This window comes from Xenia sp. Carnegie-2017, unplaced genomic scaffold (assembly GCF_021976095.1).
Source record: "Xenia sp. Carnegie-2017 unplaced genomic scaffold, XeniaSp_v1 HiC_scaffold_23, whole genome shotgun sequence".
Taxonomy (NCBI): Eukaryota; Metazoa; Cnidaria; class Anthozoa; order Malacalcyonacea; family Xeniidae; genus Xenia; species Xenia sp. Carnegie-2017.
The window spans coordinates 1531588-1553041 of NW_025813486.1; the positions used below are offsets into that span (position 1 = coordinate 1531588).

Genomic DNA, 21454 nt, shown 5'->3' on the forward strand with positions numbered 1-21454 from the left:
ATTAGGCAGCGTCCCATGTATTTTAGTTCAATGGTATGTTCAAAAATTTCACGACTGCGCTGATAGCGATTTCAATTTTCGTGTTTTGATGGTCTGATCCAAAGTCGGACATCGACCAATCAGAGCACGCGTTTGGCATATGGTATTTTATAAAAGAATTTTTTGTTCTTTCAGACTTTATGAATGTGTACAGTCAAATTCGATCAAGTGTCTTAATGAAGACCTTACAAGGGTTTGTGATGTACTTGTTACAAGAAACAATGGGAAAAATGCGTGATCCGTTATCAGTATTATACATAACGCAGTCAAACGTTCACTAATATACAATTTTTTTATAAAACAAGCTTTCGGCTCTCTGTCTACAGCCTTCGACGGGTTATAAAAAAATATTTTATAGCCGAAAGCTTGTTTTTATAAAATATTTTATATCAGTGAACGTTTGACTGCATTAAGAAATAATGGGTTTCTATAATTTCGTAAAAGAACTGTTGCTAATGTGCATTTAATATACACGACGATTTTTTTGAGAATAGACATGTTTCTACATTTCTTGATGTCATCTTCAGTAGACATTATGAGATGTCGAAATATGTCTATTCTCATAAAATTCGTCGTCTATATTAAATGCAGAATAATGGGTTCTTTTCATAAAATATTCAAGTTTTTTTGTTTTCGACTTTCCTCAGATTAGTCGAGGGACACTCGCTAGGAAAGATAGAAAGTTATTCTCCTGCCAACATTGTAAGTACATAAAAGTCAGTCTATCTTTTTATCTATAATCTTTTTATCTGAAAAGTTAGAAAAATTTTTTCATCGGAAATGTTGATGTTTCCCCCGGGGGGTGGGGGGTGTTGTCAAGATTTGTTTTACTAGAGGAAGCGAGATTTTTTACCGATGTTTCACCCATTAGAGAGATAGTCTTTTCTGGATACGAAGAGATGGTTTTATTGTAGGGGCTAAAATTTTCAACAGGATTTCCCTGAAGTGTCAAGGTTAACGTCTTCAATGATAATCTCACAATGTACAAACTTATTTACATCTTCAGATGATCAGTCCGAAGTTGAAACAGTTAAGCGGCATCACTCCTCAAAGAAAATCAACTATGAAAAGAAATCTTGTGCGTCGTGTACCATCGAAAGCGTTTGAATACACAGGAAATCGGAAAGTCAACTCACCAGCTGCAATGTTCGATTTGTCAACATCCAAAGAGGATGAAGAGTAATGTATTTTATTGTGTATTTTTGTTCTGTGTTTGTAAACTTTTGTCGTTCGGCGTTCGTCGTAATTGCTCGTAATTGTTCGTCGTAAGAAGATGATTTCGTAAATCCAACTGGATAAAAATGCTCTTCAACCGACAGGCTTAGTGGCTCTTCCCCATTGAACTAAAATACTTGGAACGCTACCTGAAGCAAATAATTGAAGCCAAATCTTAAACCCAGACACGCGAGATTTTACACCAGTCACGCGTGTTTGGTGTTTCGAGATTCTCTCGCGGAGTAATAATTGACTACACACGCGTGTCTGGGGTAAAATCACGTCTTCAAAAATCATTAGGGTTTTGTATTACAGGTAGCGTTCCAGGTATTTTAGTTCAGTGGTCTTCCGTCACGTGTTATAGACCGCATTTTCACACAATAATGATTATACAGAAGGTCACTCAGGTGTACAACACGTCCTCATGTCGGCCATTATTCCAGCCAGATGATTAAGATTTCTCACTTGTTTCCAACCATTAAAATTACATTGCGTCATTACTTAATAATGAATTCAAGTATATTTTGACTCAAGAAATGACTTCGGATCATTTTAAAGGTTTCGAAAAAGTCAAAAACCTTAATCATCTGGCTGGAATAATGGCGGCCACCATGCGCGGCACGACATGCGCGAGGACAAAACATCAAAGGCTCCGACATGAGTGACTCTTCTGTATATTCTTAATCTGTGACATTATCGTTAAAATGGCTGAGTATTCAAGTTAAAGCAATTAGCTAAACCAGGCAGAATTTATCTCAATAATCTTCCGAAACCTTTAACTTTGATTCTTTCCTCGAACTCGTTGCTTTTGTGTTTTAACTCCAACACTGTTATCTTTTAAAGATTCATACGTAGAAACAAATTTCTTTATTTATTTAGTGAGATAGAAGCTGGTCGATTCATCACTCTTTCTGCGGCACTTTTAAAACTTCTCCAGGTTTGTTGCACATAGTTGTTTTAAAGCGTATTTTAAAGTGTATTTTAAAGTGTTTTTTAAAGTGTATTTTAAAGTGTATTTTTTAAAGTGTATTTTAAAGTGTATTTTTTAAAGTGTATTTTAAAGTGTATTTTAAAGTGTATTTTAAAGTTATTTTTAAAGTGTATTTTAAAGTGTATTTTAAAGTTTATCTTTTAAAGTGTATTTTAAAGTGTATTTTTTAAAGTGTATTTTAAAGTGTATTTTAAAGTTTATTTTTTAAAGTGTATTTTAAAGTGTATTTTTAAAGTGTATTTTAAAGTGTATTTTTTAAAGTGTATTTTAAAGTTTATTTTTTAAAGTGTATTTTAAAGTGTATTTTTTAAAGTGTATTTTAAAGTGTATTTTAAAGTGTATTTTAAAGTGTATTTTTAAAGTGTATTTTTAAAGTGATTTAAAGTGTATTTTTTAAAGTGTATTTTAAAGTGTATTTTAAAGTGTATTTTAAAGTGTATTTTTTAAAGTGTATTTTAAAGTGTATTTTAAAGTTTATTTTTAAAATGTATTTTAAAGTTTATTTTTTAAAGTGTATTTTAAAGTGTATTTTTTAAAGTGTATTTTAAAGTGTATTTTAAAGTGTATTTTAAAGTGTATTTTTTAAAGTGTATTTTTTAAAGTGTATTTTAAAGTGTATTTTTTAAAGTGTATTTTAAAGTGTATTTTAAAGTGTATTTTAAAGTGTATTTTTTAAAGTGTATTTTAAAGTGTATTTTAAAGTGTATTTTTAAAGTGTATTTTAAAGTGTTTTTTTAAAGTGTATTTTAAAGTGTATTTTAAAGTGTATTTTAAAGTGTATTTTAAAGTGTATTTTAAAGTGTATTTTTTAAAGTGTATTTTAAAGTGTATTTTTTAAAGTGTATTTTAAAGTGTATTTTTCGATGCAAAAGTTATTTTGCAGATATGTCATTCCTAGAGTGAACGGACATTGATAAATTTGATCATTTGTAAAGAACATAGAGATGGTATTTTTGACGTTCTCATTCAAAATTTGATTGAAACGTTGATTGTCGAGGAGAAGTAAGTCGCTTTATGAGAAGAATTTGTTTGGAAATTTTTCACGTTTTTAAACGTTTTTCATTCCTTATTGAGGTCATGGAAAACGGCACGAAAATTAATTGCGAAAAGAGAATATTTCTCTCTGTTGCCTCTTCTTCCCGTGCTCAAGTATGTTAAATCTGTGTTGCCCTTGTTCTCTCAAGCATTACAGGTAAATAGGAAACTTTACAGGTATCCCTTTTTTCTTAGGAAAAATTTAGAGCATATTAAATGTGGCCCAAACTTTGCGAACATACAATTGCGCCATATTCTTGATGAAGAGTGTCACAGTTTTTATAATACCAACATGTTATATCATGTATTCTGATTTAATATGTTACATATTACTATATTTTAACTTGTTTTTTTGTTACATGTGGTCATTTTCACGTGTAGCCTAAGAAAATCTTAAAATTTCATCTGTTCTAGGGAGTTCGTAATCCAACTCAGCAAGCAATCCCAAATCTTTTTGTTAATTTGGAGTCCGTGGTAGGATATTTAAAACTTTATCGATGTGTTACATCATCTTGCAGGGGGGCAAGGGCGAAACTAGAACGTTAAGTGGGGAGGAAATATTCATATATTCAGCTCTGCTTGACTGATTTGGTTTGTTAGCGATGATAATTTCAAATGAAAATTTGCAGGGAAGTACTGAATATGTAAATATTCACCCACCCACCCTCACTCCTTTAACGCTCTAGGCTCGTTCCTGAATGGATGTGTTCTCTCGCTCTATCTTGTAAATATTCACCCACCCTCCCTCTCATTTAACGTTCTAGTTTCGTCCCTGAATGGATGTGTTCTCTCGCTTTATCTTGTAAATATTCACCCACCCTCCCCTCACTTAACGTTCTAGTTTCGTCCCTGAATGGATGTGTTCTCTCGCTTTATCTTGTAAATATTCACCCTCCCCCTCACTTAACGTTCTAGTTTCGTCCCTGAATGGATGTGTTCTCTCGCTCTATCTTTCTTTTGTTCATTGCTTTAGGGAGCTAAAGCTTTGGATGACTTTACTGAAAATATCAAGGTTTGTTTGTTGAACGTGATCGTAGCAAAGATGTTGAAATTCATGACAACTTATAAAGCTTTGTTGAATGTAATTAATTACAGCAATGAATCTTACTAAACGTCTTCTTCATTAATGACATTGACGAGATCATTTATTTTATGCTACCATAATTTCTCTTTACATCCATGACGTCTCTCTCAGAGAAGGATCCAGGATGATTGTTTGGGGAGGGTACCTTAGTTTGGATTAGATTTTTTGACTTTTGTAGATGTCATCGTGCCATGTCACACTTTAGTTCATTTCTGTTATAGTAATATTTTGTAAGAAAATTCACCTAACCTCTTCTTCACTTCCTCTTGGTAAGGAGGGTGAGCACCTTCACTTTATTAACAGGTGTACTCAGCCCCACCTTACTAACAGAGGTGCGCTCTCCACCCCACCTTACTAACAGAGGTACGCACACACATCCCACCTTACTAACAGAGGTGCGCACACACATCCCACCTTACTAACAGAAATACACACCCTCACCAGTAAATTCATGGCATTTTTATTGTTACTTGATGTTTTCTTTTCTTTAGCATGACCCTGACAAGCAATCAAATATGCCTAAAGATGGCACTGTTCATGAACTCACAAGCAATGTACGTAATGTGACTGACTAGACTTAAAGCAATGTTGCTAGTCTTACATGATCTCTCGTGTATTTCGTCTGTAAATGCATTTTCTTTGTCAAGTAAATTAATTTCGCGAGCGAAAGTTTTTTATAAAGATATTCTTTGTTGTATTATTTTATAGACGTTGATATTTCTTGAGCACCTGTTGGGATATACGGACACTGTTGGAAATATGCTCTTAAACTCAGGTAATATTTAAGATGCATTATCTTAATGTTGATTATTTCAGTTTTATCCTAAAACATTTTTGAACGATGGTCTTGCCGGTGAATGACCCTATGATTGGATATTGACGATCGTTTCTCATGTACATTAGTTTCAAAATTGAATTGTTCTTGAATACATAGATTTAGAATCACTGAACGGTAAAGCTTGTGAGAAACATGAGACCAGACCTAGCGTAAGATTGCCTTCTTTATTGAAGTATTTATTCGTCGTCAATATTCACAAGTTCTGACTCAATTATCCACACATACCTCGCTCTACACCTGGATGATACATTTTACTGTTATTTATCAACAAATGCCCCAATTTATATGAACAAACGTACTAGATCACGGCTTTTGTTTAAGCTTACGTGAAAAGGAATGAATGAAAAGAACAGATACTTTGCATTTAAGTAAGTTGTACATTTTTGTTCATATAGAATCTGTAATGGATCCACGAATTGGTGACAGTGTATCACCTAAAACTCTTGTTGCTCGATACTTTGGTAAGTTTTCAAAATTCTTTCCTTATAAATGCATTCTTCTTTATCATAGCTTACGTGTGTATTTTAAATGTTGAAGGTCGTGTTCTTGGTGCTCTTGGATTAAATCTTGAACTGAAGTCGAAAAGTTACGTTACAATGTTGGGTCAAGTTGCCCTGTCTGGGATATTCTTATTAAACAATTATAACTACATTTTGAAAGGATTGCAGAGGTTAGTTTCTTTAATATTTTATAACATACACTTCTCAATGACTGACTACCGTAAAATAGTTAGAGATTAGAGAATTTGAATTTTATCATTTTAACACTATATAAAACTGTGTCGGAATTCATAAAATAAAAATTCGATCTAAACATGTGGCTGGCTACGCTACTGCTGACGATGACTTGGGAATAAAGTTGAAAGAGGTGCCATGCAGAAAACTGCTATAGTGGCGAGAATCTCTCGTCCATACGCAGTTCTATAGAGATTTGACTCGTCTCCCATCTTTGTGGGCTTGGTGCGAGTTCTAATTTCGTCCAAGTCACATGTTTTCATGTTGGGATAAAAGCGCGAGGATTCGTATTATCAACACTAGAACATCGTAAGGTTTCAAATATTCGATTTAACTGACAAGTAGAGGTACTTGTGGCAATATAGCGAAGGATTAAGTTCAAAATTCATGCTGCAATATCGCATCTTATAAACTATAAAAGCCGGCAATTCATATCAGGAATCTTCTAACCTGGCGATGAAAAGCTTTTGGAAACGTTACTTTACGTAACTTTAATTCAACATGAAATATTTGTATCATATGGAAACAACGATAAAAGTAGAAAATTGCCTTAAAATTGCGTCGGCTGATACTGAAATTCTAATATGAGCAGCATAACTTTAATAAAATAATATTAACTCGTGGAATATTAATTATACATTTTACAAGAGATAAACAAAATCATTCAAAAATATCTTTATTAATTGCATATTGACTTAACGAGTGATATATGTATTTGAATTTCTTTTGAGGTACGATATTTCCACAACTGCGCGAATAGTGCATTATTATTGATTTTAAAATCACGTGATAAATATGTGAATAGTTTTAACTATTATTTATACTTTTAACATAAGACGCTAAGATTTGTGCACTTCATGACCACTATATTGGTATGTTTATGATTGCAGTTTTCTTTTATCAACAAAATGATACGAAATCATTTTAATTTATTGAAGTATGTTGCGATTTAATGTCGTTGGTTCTTTTCTAGTTATATTGTTGTCGAGTTGTCTCGATCATGTCTTCCAAACCTAATTTATATTGTGCATTAATTTCGGACGCTCTCTGGAACATTTCTTCCCTCTTTCATATTCCTGCAACTTCATCAAAGATGTGGCATAGTTTTGAGCAAGTATACCTTACCTTTGTTTGGAGTTAGCTCTAACTCTTCAAAACATTCAAAGCAATTTCATAATTTTTCCTTGCAGACTCCTTTTGGTTCATTTGTAACAGCAAATTTCCCAAGACTTTATGACAATCTACTTTAAGGGATGTTTTCCAAGGAACTCGTCCACTAAAGCTGTAGCTTCTTCATAGCAATCTTTCTCCATAGCAATCAGTTCATTGAAACTTTTACTTGGTGACGTTGTGTGCTCTGATATTTTCTTAAATAACCAAGCATGAGAAGCGACAAAATCACGTCAACTTTCGTCAAAGGGGACGAGTTCTCTCTTCCATGTTTTGTTTCCTTAAGTCACGCGATTCTTCGATATTATTAGCAGCTTTTTCAAAATATTCTCGCTGTTTGTTGGGTTGCTCTTTTCGTGTTTTGATTTGTTGAGATAGTATCGACCCAACTGGTATTTGAAATGTGCTTTCAGTAATGGTTCGTCATCTGGAAATTCACTTCTATTAATCATCGATGACTTTCTCCATTTTTCGAAATAGCCATCGGACAGCCATGATTTTCTACCTTCATGATCAACCAGAATGCAATCAAAATCAACCTTTTGTCTTATTTTCCCGTGCTTTTCTGCTAAGTCGGAGCAAGTTTGTGCAAATTTGATCAGTATCTCTTCAGAAATGATGCCATTGATGGCCGTATTAAAAAAGAATCTGCATGACGATTGAAATAAATCGCTTGTCATCAATATTTGTGAAACTTGTTCATTCCCAGTGGTACAGGTCGAAAGGACGTCTTCAATATTTTCTTCTTCTTTTGAGTATTTCTCTTCCATCAATGAAACCATCTTTTGAATAACTTTTCAGTGTTGCATTGTGACAAATTTCAAGGTAATGCTGAATGTGCTGAATGGATATATCATTTGCTTGTCCTTTAGGATCCATCCTTATGTGTCGAGTGTTCTTTTTTTAGGTTCTCTCCTCGGTCAAAGTTACAACTTCAGATTATATTTTCTATTTTAAATGCAAAATGGTTTAGTTAATTTGTGTTCACGTCTGTTTGTTTCTCTGTATGTCGTGTTTTAATTCTCAATTCACAATAGCTTGTTTATCAATTTATTAGAAACTTTGGTTAAATTATACATGTTCATCGCATTCGTTTGGTTGTGAGTGTTTGTGACGATCGACTGATCGCCATTGATGGAATTTTGAAATTATGTTATTGCTGTTGACAAATCAAAGTTTAAAACTGTTTTTCACATCGTTCTTATGTTATTTCAATAATTATAAAGATGCTTTACCTGTTGTTGAACTTCCTCAAGTCTTGACTTGTCACACGTTTAAATGTTTCTCCTAATGCATCCGTCTTCAAATTCAATTTTCACATGATGCGCGCACTATTTATGATTTTGCTGAGTTTTTTGTAACCTAAGCAATTTTAGTTCTTATTTATCAATCGTATAATTAAATCCACGTGAAACACACAGCAAAATTTTGGAAGCATTCATTTTTTTGTGAATTATACAATAGTGGTGATTGCGAAATATTTCAGTTATGTATTGTATTTCTCGAGACTCATTAGTATGAGAATGTAAAATCTTGTACATGTATATCCTGCAGAACCATTTATTGTACATGTATATCCTGCAGAACCATTTATTGTACATGTATATCCTGCAGAACCATTTATTGTACATGTATATCCTGCAGAACCATTTATTGTACATGTATATCCTGCAGAACCATTTATTGTACATGTATATCCTGCAGAACCATTTATTGTACATGTATATCCTGAAGAACCATTATTTTATCATACGAGAACAATTTTTTTACATCAGAGTTCATACATATATTTTATGTCAATTATGAGTAATTTGATGTGGAAAACTTAATTCCTTATATATTCCTTATATTGTTTGTCTGTATGTTGTGTTTTAAACCTCAATTTACAACTATTTACATGTGCTAGTTTATATGTGTTGAGATTGCATTCGTAGGGTACAAATATTGAGCGTTTTTGACGATGTTATGATCCTCGCGTTCCTTAGTCATGTTGCCACAAAAGGGGCGAATCGATGAAACGAATAGAAGTGTTCTTGCGCTATATTTTATTACTAAATATGATATCTAAAATACGTATTCTTTATTATGAATACAAAAGCTCTACATTCAGCTTTTCTAAGCTGTCAAATTGCCAACCAACTATTCATAGCGTCGATTTGATGTTGTAAACACGAGTCATCACTGTTGATGGAATTTTTATTGCTATAAAATTATGGTTTACATCCTTCTTATATTATGTTCATAATTATAAAGATGCTTTACATGTCATTGTTTTACCTCAAGTCTTGACTTTTCAAAGTTTTAATGTTTCTTTTCTAACTACGATTTATTTACTTTCGCGTCTTCAACTAATTTCACATATTATGCACTTCTTAAGGTTTTTGCCGTTTTAGTAACCTTGGAAATTTCATTTATTATTAATTGATTGTTTATTAAAATCCACATGGAGTCCACAAAAAATGTCGGAAGCCAGCAATGATCATTGCTCTTTTCAACTACCATTATTGTAAAGAAAATATTTTAATTATGTATTGTGTTAGTAAACAGTATTTATTATATATATCTCATCTGTCATCAATGTAAGGATGTTAAGATTTTGTAAATGCATATCCGGCGCTACTTGTTGTTTGTTCCATGAAAGGCAATCAAAGTCCTTATATACTTTATTGTTGTGTCTTCATCATGAGTGATATGATGTTTGAAACTTCACTTCAAATTACTCCAGTGTCGTGTTTTCATATTTTAAATTAATTTCCGTTGGGTCTTTGAGCAAAACTATATTTGAAGTAGATACCGAAATTCTAATATGCTGCCCAACTTTAATAAAATAATATTAACTCATGGAATATTAATTATACATTTTACAAGAGGTAAACAAAATCATTCAAAAAAATATCTTTATTAATTGCATATTGACTTAACTAGTAATATATGTATTTGAATTTTTTGAGGTACGATATTTCCACAACTGCGCGAATATTGAATTATTATCGATTTTAAAATCACGTGATGTATATGTGAATAGTTTTAACTATTATTTATACTTTTAACATAAGACGCTAAGATTTGTGCACTTCATGACCACTATATTGGTATATTTATGATTGCAGTTTTCTTTTATGAACAAAATGATACGAAATCATTTTAATTTATTGAAGTATGTTGAGATTTAATGTCGTTGGTTCTTTTTCTAGTTATATTGTTGTCGAGTTTTCTCGATCATGTCTTCCAAACCTAATTTATATTCTGCATTAATTTCGGACGCTCTCTGGAACATTTCGTTCCCTCTTTCATATTTCTGCAACTTCATCAAAGATGTGGCATAGTTTTTGAGTAAGTATACCTTTCTTTTGTTTGGAGTTAGCTCTAACTCTTCAAAAACATTCAAAGCAATTTCATAATTTTTCCTTGCAGTCTCGTCTTCTTTCATTTGTAACAGCAAATCACCCAAGACTTTGTGACAATCTTCTTTAAGGGAATGTTTTCCAAGGAACTCGTCCACTAAAGCTAAAGCTTCTTCATAGCAATCTTTCGCCATAGCAATCAGTTCATTGAAACTTTCTACTTGGTGACGTTGTTTGCTCTGATATTTTCTTAAACAACCAAGCATGAGAAGAGACAAAATTACGTCAACTTTTGTCAAAGGGGACGAGTTCTCTCTTTCCATGCTTTGTTTCCTTAATTTGCAAGATTCTTCGATATTATTAGCAGCTTTTTCAAAATATTCTCGCTGTTTCTTGGGTTGCTCATTTTGTCTTTTGATTTGTTGAAATAGTATCGACCCAACTGGTATTTGAAATGTGCTTTCAGTAATGGCTCGTCATCTGGAAATTCACTTCTATCGTACTCATCGATGACTTTCTCCATTTTTCGAAATAGCCATCGGACAGCCATGATTTTCTACCTTCATTATCAACCAGAATGCAATCAAAATCAATCTTTTTTCCTGTTGTCCCGTGCTCCTCTGCTAACTCGGAGCAAGTTTGTACAAAGTTGATCAGTATCTCTTCAGAAATGATGCCATTGATGGCCGTATTGAAAAGAATCTGCATGATGATTGAAATAAATCGCTTGTCATCAATATTTGTGAAACTTGTTCATTCCCAGTGGTACAGGTCGAAAGGACGTCTTCAATATGTGTTGCTTCTCTTTGAGTATTTCTCTTCCATCAATGAAGCCATCTTTTGAATAACTTTTCAGTGTTGCATTGTGACAAATTTCCAGGTAATGCTGAATGTGCTGAATGGATATATCATTTGCTTGTCCTTTAGGATCCATCCTTATGTGTCGAGCGTTCTTTTGTTAGGTTCTCTCCTCGGTCAAGGTTACAACTTTAGATTATATTTTCTATTTTAAATGCAAAATAGTTTAGTTAATTTGGGTTCACGTCTGTTTGTTTTTCTGTATGTCGTCTTTTAATCCTTAATTCACAATAGCTTGTTTATCAATTTATTACAAACTTTGGATAAATTATACATGTTCATCGCATTCGTTTGGTTATGAGTGTTTGTGACGATCAACTGATCGCCAGTGATGGAATTTCAAAATTATGTTATTGCTGTTGACAAATCAATGTTTAAAACTGTTTTTTCACATCGTTCTTATGTTATTTCAATAATTATAAAGATGCTTTACCTGTTGTTGAGCTTCCTCAAGTCTAGACTTGTCACACGTTTAAATGTTTCTTCTAATGCATCCGTCTTCAAATACAATTTTCACATGATGCGCGCACTATTTATGATTTTTGCTGAGTTTTTTTGTAACCTAAGCAATTTTAGTTCTTATTTATCAATCGTATAATTAAATCCACATGAAACACACAGCAAAATGTTGGAAGCATTCATTTTTTTGTAAATTATACAATAGTGGTGATTGCGAAATATCTCAGTTATGTATTGTATTTCTCGAGACTTTATTAGTATGAGAATGTAAAAATCTTGTACATGCATATCCTGCAGAACCATTTATTGTACACGTATATCCTGCTTAATAAACTTGCTAAATTGCTTGATGGGAATATTAGAGAGCTTTAGCAAGAGTACGACTACGACAACGAGTACGAAGTTTGACCGTGTAAGAGAATGGCACGAGGAAGTTTGTTGTCGTTGTCGCTTCGTCAAAATTTTGTTTTAGTTGTAAACAACAGAACGAGCCTTTTTATTGTGTAAAACACCGACGTTTGCGAAGCAGCTACGGCTCTATTTGTCAATAATGATATCAACTAATCGGTAATACTGATTTTGCAAGAACATAGGACTCTTTAGAGTGAAAAATCTTTACTATTTTAAATTTTATGTACGATATATTTATACGATTTTATTGTTGGTTTACCGTTCACTTTGCGTACGAAATACATAAAAGTTTTGCAGGTCATATTTTCCTTTTAAATTACATATGCGCTCAAAATGTTCTAAATTAAAGCCTGGATGCTCGAAAATAGTACTGTAAACTAATTTCTTACACAATGAAAAAATATACCTACTTTCTTTGCTTAAAAAGACATCGTAGTCACGACTACGAATTTTTTACAAAACATCGTACTCGACAGATTAAACACGTAATCCTTTTGTCGGCAAAGGACAGGATTAGTCAATTTAATTAAGTGGAGACATGAAGTGAAGACATAATTAAGTACAGACATTGGAGTCTGTATTAATTAAATTGACTAATCCTGTCCTTTGCCGACAAAAGGATTACGTGTTTAATCTTTCTCTGTTTTAAGTGTCTCTGTTTTACATGATACGTAGAATTATAAATATAAAAGTGACAGTTAAAAAAAATTCTTCAATTTTCTTCGCTCGATGCAGCTAAAATCAGATCTGGATATTCTTTGGTTGGGTGGTTCCATACAACGAAATGCACACAGAACATGCATGTACGTAATAGCTTTGACTGCTGTCTCCATGCGATCAAAAGAAAACCTTTGAATCCAAAAAGTGTGCTGTTTAATCGTAAAATTACTCGAGAAGTGAAGTTACTTTCTAGATTGAATCATGAAAATATTTTTAAGTAAAAAGAAATTTACTGTGAATAATGTATCAAAATTTTATAACATAAGCGTTGAAAGCGAGGTTCAATTTAGACAATCCAAGATTCAAGGCTTATTAAATGTTATCTTAGTAGAAACTATTATAAGAAATTAGAAAATCCCTTTTCCACGAAGCCCACGGATGCTCTCGTTCATGATGAGAACAATTGTAAAAGGTTAGGATTAAAAACGTGTTTACAGTTGGTTTAAATTATAATTCAAGAAGACAGAGGTTGTTTGAACCTTTGCAGTATCCTTGGATGTTCTAGTTTCTTTTATGATAAGAACTCTTAAACGAAAGGTAAACAAAAAGATAAAATTCGAAAGCAAAAAATCCAGTTTTCGGTCCATGGCTTCCGATACACCGAGATAGTTGAGCACTAGAGCGTCGCATGTTAATTAAGGGAACCAGATAATCCTTTTTTGCCATGAAGCGCTTGCATGGTTTGCTCGTGATGCACGAGAAACAGCAAATGAGAGAGTTAAATCAGAAAGATATAAACCAATAAAAATTGTATAAAACATGTTGAAGGTCGTCTTATATTATAGGTGTCAGAAGAAGTTAATTAAAACATTGCTTTGTTTATTTTATGAGAAAAAATAAACAACAGATAAAATTCAAAAGCAAAAAAACCCCGTTTTCGGTCCATGCTTCCCGATACCTTCTTAAGCGCAAGGCACTAGAACGCCGCATGTTAACGTTTCGGTAGGAGATTTCGGCACCTCCACGCTATCTTACTTGGGAGATGCAATAGCAAGCTTCCGCCCATCAGACCCCGAGATCACCTGCGATAGGCTTTGCTCGGGGTACGCAGGGAAAGTGCGGACGCCACCGAAGTGTTGTCCCCTAAGCCACTGCATACTATATCGCACCCAGCTTCCACTGCTAGTTGACATCTACTATACCTAGTATTGGCTTTATATATATATACAAAAATTCAAAGCCTTACGAAAGTTGTGGTGTTAATGTCACTACTGCCCTAGCGCATGCGCAGATGATTTCTATATTAATTTGCAGGTAAGCATGCTATTTATTTCAAAATTGGTGCTGGTAGATGCAGTTTGTCGTTGCCATAACCATGAACCTGAGCAGCTTGTCAAGTCGACTCCGCATGCTCGAGCAGACTGCGCATGCGCAAGTAATATATCTGAAAATTTGTTACTGAGCGAGCTAATTACTCCATAATCTGTACTAGTCATCCAGTTGGACGTTGCCATGACCACTAACTTGGAAAGTTGGTGGAGTTGACTACGCATGCTCAGATGTGATTCTAAATTAATTTGTGACGGAGCTAGCAGTGAAATTGGTGCTTGTATATGCGCTTAGCAAATTTTGAATCATATATTTTTGTCATGCTCTTTGTCTTCTTAAGCTTGTTAGACAAATGCATATCAAACTTATCAACACTTTGTTACGGCACTTGTAAAGTCTGCGACAATGTTAGAGATGTTTTAATTTTTCTCTATAACTTTGTACCTGCATATTGCATGTCATATCCAAGCTTTCCTTTGATTTGCCGGAAAATGGTTTTTATTCACTCTTACACCTTCTGCCTTTATAATTAGTCGTTCTGTATTTCTAAAATAAGATTTACAAATGCCCCAAGAGCATCTTCTTTTTATTTTATTGCCATTATTCTACATAAACAATACTATCGCCGACCATTTGATTGTCCGAATCTTGTAATTTGATCTCGTATTTTTTCCTCCTATGTGTTGTGTAGCGATGTTTTTATTTTATTGACCATCGTGACCAATTTTACATGAAATAAAACAATGTTAACTACGTCGAGATTATAACTATCTCAATTTTCATGTTTACATGAATCTGATTTTTATGTTTGCAGTTTGCATCTAATATCACGAGAAATGATTCTGCTCCATATCGTACAGTGACGGTACGAGATGCTTTGTCAGATTTACCAGAAATCAGAAACGGTGCAAAGGCAATAGAAATATCATACGATGGAGATGCGCAGTCCCATTTCCAGAGACAGGTGGATACCTCGTAGTCCCGCTTCGTAGTAGACAATAGCCATTTATAATTTTATTACATCTGATATCAGATCTTCACACTATTCTTAAACTGCATTAAATACAACATAAAAGCTGACAATTCTGTTTACAGATCCGTATGTATAATGAAAACACCGTTTTGCGTGATCACGTGTGCAAAGAGATGACGTCATTGGTCGTTGCCAGGATACAGCGTATTCCCCAAGTACCCGGATCCGATTGGCGTGACTTACCGAACATATGTGTTCGCCTGGCAGATGGGAAATATACGGAGAAATTGCGTTACACGCATAAGGATAAAAAGAATGGCACTAGTTCATCCGGGCAACAACGTGGTGTATGCAGCTGTGTTGAGGGTGTCCCCTGTGATCCACAGGATAGACAATTTAACACCCTTATCCCATGGTGTTTACCTCATACTGGTAACAGACACAATCACTGGGCTGGTCTCTATGGAAGACTGGAGTGGGATGGCTATTTCAGTACGACTATAACGAATCCTGAACCGATGGGAAAACTGGTGACCAAAACCTGTCAATTTTCTATTTTATTGACTTTAAAAGTTTGAGATTTATTTTCTTTAGGGACGAGTTCTTCATCCCTGCCAACATCGAGTTGTGAGCGTGCGTGAATGCGCTCGTTCCCAGGGTTTTCAGATACTTACTGCTTTAAAGGAGATGTTCTTGATAAACATAGACAGGTATGAAGACTGTAGTGCGCATGCCTTTGTGTGATTCGGACCCAGTTCACACATCATCCGTTGATTTTGAATACGGTGTGAAAGTCGTACGGCTTGGGGTCGTGTTTATACGACACTGGTTTGGAAAAAAATTAAACGCTAACAGTAATTGAAAGCAGTATGTTTATCTGCATGAGTTTGATTGGAAACGGTGTGTCTATCTGTAGGAGTTTCATTGGAAACAGTATGTTTATCTGCATGAGTTTAATTGCAAACGGTGTGTCTATCTGTAAGAGTTTCATTGAAAACAGTATGTTTATCTTCATGAGTTTGATTGGAAACGGTGTGTCTATCTGTAAGAGTTTCATTGAAAACAGTATGTCTATCTGCATGAGTTTGATTTGAAACGGTGTGTCTATCTGTAGGAGTTTCATTGGAAACAGTATGTTTATCTGCATGAGTTTGATTTGAAACGGTGTGTCTATCTGTAAGAGTTCATTGAAAACAGTATGTTTATCTGCATGAGTTTGATTTGAAACGGTGTGTCTATCTGTAAGAGTTTCATTGAGAACAGTATGTTTATCTGCATGAGTTTGATTTGAAACGGTGTGTCCATCTGTAGGAGTTTCATTGAAAACAGTATGTTTATCTGCATGAGTTTAATTTGAAACGGTGTGTCTATCTGTAAGAGTTTCATTGAAAACAGTATGTTTATCTGCATGAGTTTGATTTGAAACGGTGTGTCTATCTGTAGGACTATAGCAAGGCATTCGACTTGATCAATCATGACATTCTCCTAGTAAAGTTAAGATCATATGGATTTCCAGATAATGTTGTAAAGCTATTGCAGAGCTATCTACTCAATCGCAAACAGTGTGTCACTGTAAATAACTCGACTTCGTCACAACTTATGCTAACCAATGGAGTTCCTCAAGGTAGCATATTAGGACCTCTACTTTTTTTAATTTTCGTCAATGATCTTCCCGAAGCTGTTGGATCGGACTCAACTATTCATGCTTACGCGGATGACACCACATTTAAAGCCAGCGCTAATATCGTTAATGCACCTTTGGAATTGGAACGACGTCTTCAAGAATACATGGATAAATTAAGTAAATGGTCTAGCAAAATGGGATGGTCCTAAACCCTGTTAAAACCAAAGCATTACTTATCACTGGAAAGAGGCTACATTCATCATTAGTTGATGGCAATCACCTGTCAGTGACCCTTGATGGGGCCGAAATAGAACAAGTAACCTCTTATAAATTGCTTGGAGTAACACTCGATCAAGATCTTACATTTAGTGACCACATTTCTAGCCTAAAGGCCAAGCTTTCTCAGCGTATTGGTTTATTAAAAAAGATAAAGAGATACCTTCCAATAAAAGAAAGACTTTTATACTATAACGCCTTGATTAAACCCGTCCTTATGTACGGGAGCATGGTTTGGAATACCTGCGACGTTAAAGAACTCCACTGTCTCCTAAGGTTACAAAAAGGGCTGCCTGAGTAATTCTTGGAGTAGACCCTTATTCTAGAAGTGTTGTAAACTTTAGTAAACTAGGCTGGTTGCCTTTTTTTGACGAAATAAAACTAAACAAATGTGCCATGATCTTTAAGAGCCTCAAATGCGATGTTCCCATTTATATCAAAGATTTGTTCAAGACGAACAGTTCTGTTCACAATAGGTCCACGAGAAATGGCAATTTAAATTTAGTGTGTCCCAAATACCTAAGAAATAACGATGGTGGCTAGGCATTCAGTGTTGACGCAGTTAAGTTATGGAACAGCCTTCCCATGATATCAAAAAGCCTAGTATAAATCTATTCAAAACAGCTGTGAAAAGCATTTTATAAGCTCATATAAAAACCTGGACAACTTTGAAACAATATTAAGCAATAGCGCACTACCTAATTTTAATTTTAATTTTTTATGAATTAATTTTATCTTTCTGAATATTTTTAATATGTCCTGCTATTTTTATCATAGAATTTTGTAATTATTTATATATTTATTCATTATCAGTTTTTGTAATCCTGTATAATCTAGTTAGAGGGCCACAGGTTTGTCAGCTTTTCAGCTGTTACGTGTCCCCTCTTCAAATAAAGTCCTTATTATTAGGAGTTTCATTGGAAACAGTATGTTTATCTCATGAGTTTGATTGGAAACGGTGTGTCTATCTGTAAGAGTTTCATTGGAAACAGTATGTTTATCTGCATGAGTTTGATTGGAAACGGTGTGTCTATCTGTAGGAGTTTCATTGGAAACAGTATGTTTATCTGCATGAGTTTGATTTGAAACGGTGTGTCTATCTGTAGGAGTTTCATTGGAAACAGTATGTTTATCTGCATGAGTTTGATTTGAAACGGTGTGTCTATCTGTAGGAGTTTCATTGGAAACAGTATGTTTATCTGCATGAGTTTGATTTGAAACGGTGTGTCTATCTGTAGGAGTTTCATTGGAAACAGTATGTTTATCTGCATGAGTTTGATTTGAAACGGTGTGTCTATCTGTAGGAGTTTCATTGGAAACAGTATGTTTATCTTCATGAGTTTGATTGGAAACGGTGTGTCTATCTGTAAGAGTTTCATTGGAAACAGTATGTCTATCTGCATGAGTTTGCTTGGAAACGGCGTGTCTATCTGTAAGAGTTTCATTGAAAACAGTATGTCTAACTTAACCATATGAATTTTATCGCAATTTTGCGAAACCTGTTAAAAATACATGGTGTAGCTTGGATATTCAAGCAGCCTTATAACACAGAATTATGCGACAGCATCTTGTTAAATCTTTGTTATAAAGCATATTGATATGCTAGATCAATGTTGTATTTTTTTATTAGATTGGTAATGCAGTACCTCCCCCCATGGCCAAAGCTATTGGCTTGGAGATCAAGAAATGTTTGATAAATTCGGCAATCAATCAAATTCATCTACAATAACACTACACATAAATTTCAACTTGATTTAATCCGCCACTTCTTTAGCTTATAGTTTTAATCATTTTTGCCATATTTCTTTTCTCAATGTGTTAGAAAGAGTTAGTGATGTAGGTTTATCTAATTGCCAGTGATTTTTATGAAGTGTTTTAGTCCATTCTTTTCAAATAGCAGCAGTTACTTAAATCGATTTAACTTTTGTACTAAGTTTTATATTTTCAATTTTTCTAACTGTTGATGCTTTACACAATTTAGATAGAAAAATAAAAGCTCTGTTTTTATATAAGAAACAAGGCGTTCACTGTATCTTTGGTCAACAAAAAGCTCAGCATGTTTGGATGACATATTTTAATATGTATTTATGTTATTTAGTATTTTAAGTGTGGCGTTATGGAAGCGTTTGTTGAATTTACTTCCAGGAACAACAACTTGCATGAAAATATCATGGAGAATGATTAAGTTTGAAAAGTCAATTTAAGATTGAAAATTTACTATCGTATATCTTTAGTAGAAAAATATCCCTCACAATTGCATTTTATAATGCTTAAGATCGATGATATGAAACAGAAAAATGATCGCACATCGTTACAATGCTTGTTTAGTTATCAGAATCATCACAGAGTAAGAAGAACTTAAAATTCGTGTACAATAACATGAACCGAGTTAGCCCACTTCAAAATTGCTTTTGTATGTAAAAGGTTTTGAATGTTAACTACAGCTTGATAATCTTTTGGGAATTCTTGTCGTTCATGTTTGTTTATTGCAAACTTGCGACATGAGTTGTTTCCAAAATCAATCCTATTTTTTACTCAGTCGTTGGTCGACCTCAGTACTAAGCTCCAATTCAAAACTCTTCTCTTAAACATCTTTATTCTTGCCTGCAACACCCGAAAATTTTTGCGAAAGTTTGGCCTAAAATAATGGTGTTTCATCAGTGAACTCGACATTTGAATAACTGGAATGATAACCGAAGCCAAAAATTGAAGCCAAAAAAATATTTGTCGTCATCATTCGTCATCACTCGTGTTTCTCGCGTGTTTATAAACAATTTGTATTTTTTCATATCCTGGATCTTTAGTTTGACCTCAGTTGATTTCATTTTACTAGTCAGTTTTATCTTCACGAAGAAAAACTTTTGAAGTATATTTATTTCAATTCTACATCATCTTAAGTGCAAAAGTATTATTACGTTTTTCAAATAAACTAAAAGGATTTGTTGTTATGAATTTTTATTCGACAAATTTTACATATAGAATGAAAACATCTTTAATATAGCTACTATACATTTTTGTCATACACAGTCGATCTGCTCTTAAGCTGTGGCTTTCCTTTAAAACATATCAAAGTCTTTAAAGAAATTCAATTATTGATATCGAGATGACAACCATTTACTATTTCAAGCACTATCAAAATCGATGAAAAATACAATCGCTCTGTAAAAAGTAAAAATGCGAGTTATAGACTCAATATTTTTTATGAAACTGAATATTCAAGTTTCTTTTTTCGTTCGGAAAAAACAGATCTTTAAATCCATTGAAATGACAAAAAAAGACGAACACTGTCTGACACCGTTTGAAAATTTACCTACCGATGAAAGAAAAAATTTTGCTTGAATATTTTCTCATCATATTTTTCTATTGTATCGTCTTTTTAGCATACAATGTAATTATCAGTTGGCTTTTCCTCGTTACAAGTTGTAAGTTACAACGAACTCACTGTAGTAAAGTTTCAGCTGTAAAAAATAACCTTTTGCGAGGAGTTGGCCTCGTGTGTTGTTTGTCGTGATGTTGTTTAAATGTTTTTGCTTCCGCAATTTGTATTCAAATTTATATTGGCCGTGTATGTGTTTGGCACTCAGGGGAATGAAACTGACGTACAAACCGCGTGAATATTCGACTTTGAAGGACTGGAACTGACGTACAAACCGCGCAAGAGACTAGGACTTTGGCTTCAATTTTATATCTATAAAATGTATTGTCGTTATCACTCCAGATATATATTTATGGAGTTCACTGGTTTATCCAAGTTTATCTGGCTGGAGTAATGGCCATTGAGCTCTATAAGACCTGGAGGGGCAAAGGGGCCTGGACCCCGTGGTCAAAAACATGGCGGTAATGTTTTTGACCACGATAAAAATTGACAGCTTCGCCACGTCTGGCGAGCGATTAAGTGAAGAACAAACAAGACTGGACCAAAATAACTTTAAATTAAAACTTAGTAGTAGAAACACTCTTCAAGTATCGTGTTAAAAACAAAATAGTAAAACTAATACTGTGCTACTTACCGGAGTCAAGAAATGTTCCCTTTTCTGTCGCTATTTCAGCATCCACAAACCACAGAAATTTGCAGATTTTTTAATAAATATAAGTTTAAAAAGTGTTTATGTTAGGAAAATAAGTAGTTTTGATATTTTCTATACTCGCAATCATGGTGGTCAAATCAGGGTGGGCGACAAAAATTTTATTTCATGAGCCCGCGTCTCTCCGCTGACTTTGACCACCAAAATCCGCCATGTTTTAGACCACGCGGCCGTGCGCTAATAATTTATACTAATTTTGTTGACGTTTCCCCTCCAGTTATTATAGAACTCAATGATACGATGCGCAATTAAGAACTGGGTGCAAGGGGGGGAAGAATTTTTCGCTGAGTGGCGCTTCTGTTACTTATCTATTCTGTGACGTGTGGTGG

The 21454-nt window shown here is 34.0% G+C and overlaps 1 protein-coding gene across 1 annotated transcript in view; it reads left to right on the plus strand.

Moving 5' to 3' along the window:
- Positions 1 to 21454, plus strand: part of LOC124447855 (exocyst complex component 7-like) — a 50905-nt gene that overhangs the window by 6677 nt on the left and 22774 nt on the right. The gene's annotated exons all lie outside the window — the stretch shown is intronic.